The 2222-nt window shown below is 38.9% G+C and overlaps 1 pseudogene; it reads right to left on the bottom strand.

Annotated features, from left to right (window-relative positions):
* Positions 1 to 708: 708 nt before the first annotated feature.
* LOC105538438 lies at positions 709 to 1456 on the bottom strand (annotated as a pseudogene).
* Positions 1457 to 2222: the final 766 nt, after the last annotated feature.

The raw sequence follows: 2222 nt of genomic DNA, 5'->3' as shown, positions 1-2222 counted from the left end.
TAAGATGTCTAAATGGTGAATGTGCAGATGTGACTGGAGATTTCAAGACCTGAACTTAAAAAAAAAAAATCTTTTGAACCAATAAGACATCTATATTTCCAATCATTGTTGGGGCGAAAAAAGGCATCAATCAGATTTTTTTTCACTGTTATAATAACTTTAATTTACCTTGCATTTTACAGAAGTCTATGAATGATTTTAAAAAAGCACTTCCTTACCCCATATCACGTTTCTCTGATAGTTGCTAAGTAGGCAATGAGTATGTCAACAGCTTGAGCATCAGCATCTTGCAAGGATTGCAGACCAACCAACTACTCACCAAACAACTTGGCAGCTTTTTTATCTTGTTTTTAATACAATGGTATATCCACTGTAATGGCAAACCTGTCCAGCCACATCTCCACAACACACTTTGCAAAATCAGTGATTAGCAAATTAGTTAGCTTTGGCACGGAGCTGTGCTCACTTGCCAGTGACAGCCTGGAAGCCAGTTTTGATACTGGCAACAGAACATCTAGAATGACAAGTTTCACGCTGTGGGAAATAGAGTCGCCTGTCCTTCTGCAGGATTGCGTCTGGTGATTGGCATGTGTGACAAGTGACATATTCCTTGATATATCTTCTCAAGACATTTTCTCTATTTCTGTTGGAATCTTTTTTTGATTACAAGTTGGTTATTACTATCTATAGAATCACTTGTACCCAATTCAGCCAATGAAAATGCAAGGAGATGTTTGGGCCGATGATGTAATAGTTAACAGATATCTGTAACGTTGACAAAAGAAGTTTTCTTGGTTCCTACTCGGACGACCTGTGGAGGTTTCATGACAGATTTCCTTTTTTCCCCAGCAACCATATCTAGATTCTTTTCCCTCAGGATGTTGAACACTCGATTCAGTAGCTCCTCATATGTGTAGTCCCTTTCTGAGCCTGCCCAAGCAGGGCCTGATTACTGAATGACACACCATCATCTTTTTTGCTGTCTTCATCTTCCAGAGCCTCACCTTTCTCTAGTATTTCATCCTTATCTGGGAACCTGACCTTCTTCTTTTTCTTCTTTTTATTGCCAAACATAATGTCAAGGTCATCCTCTGGTTCAGCTGATTCTTGAACACTACTTTCAATCTGAAGATCCTTTACACCTTCAGCTTCATCAATATCAAATATCTTTTCAGTTTTTTTCTTCTTTTTCTTTTGATTAAAGAAGTTCAAGTCATCTAGATCATCAGAAGCATATTTTTTCCTACTGTCCTCTTCATCAGCTCCAAGTCTTTGTCCTCAGTTGGCTCTGGCTCCACTTCTTTCGTTTCTGAAGGCTGAGTTTCCTCTGTTTGGGTATCCCCTTCCTCATCTAACATAAAAGGCTTCTTCTTCTTTTTCTTCTTACTCTTAGTAGGATCAAAAATCATGTCGTCCCCAGACATGGCTGCAGTTTGAGTGAGCTCAGCACGGACCGGAAGTCAGATGGGTCAGCTGGAGTGCAATGGAGCGATCTCGGCTCACCGAAACCTCCGTCTCCCAGGTTCAAGCCATTCTCCTGCCGCAGTCTCGAGTAGCTGAGATTACAGGCATACAGCACCACATCCGGCTAATTTTGTATTTTTAGTAGAGACGGGGGTTTCTCTGGGTGATCCGCCTGCCTTGGCCTCCCAAAGTGCTGGAATTACAGTTGTGAGTCACCATGCCCGGCCCAGTCAGATTTTAAGAACAAGAAAAATAGGACTGAGAAGAGAATTGTTAACAAGGAAAGAGGAAAAACGTCTTAGGGAGTAATTTTCTTAAAAAATATTACAGAGTTTGGGTAAAGGAAAACAGTATAAATGGTCTCTATGGTAAGGAAGAATTCCACGGTCAGCTCAGCCTATGTGGGCTAGAAATAAAGCGGGTGATGGGGCCATTTATTATCATTCATTTATTTTGTTCTATTTTTGCTTTTTGCCTGGGATACTTTTAGACCATTTCTGTGTAAGGTACTTTCCCTTAGAATTTTACCTTGGGAGAAGGTGATTCAAACGTTGAGGCATAAAAACCTTAGAAGATAGAAAACTCATTATCCATTAATGATAAAATTTTATTAATATACATCACACATTTTATTTACATTTGTGCTATCACAGAGATTTTTGAGAATTCAGAGGAAATCCTATTTTTGAGAAATATAATAAAACTAATCAAAGATGCAGGATAAAATCATTAGGTGTATATATAAAGAATTTAATTAA

The sequence above is a fragment of the Mandrillus leucophaeus genome, unplaced genomic scaffold (genome assembly GCF_000951045.1).
Source record: "Mandrillus leucophaeus isolate KB7577 unplaced genomic scaffold, Mleu.le_1.0 Scaffold192, whole genome shotgun sequence".
NCBI lineage: Eukaryota > Metazoa > Chordata > Mammalia > Primates > Cercopithecidae > Mandrillus > Mandrillus leucophaeus.
The sequence above is the reverse complement of the archived record's forward strand: the minus strand, read 5'-3'. Positions and strand labels throughout refer to the sequence as shown.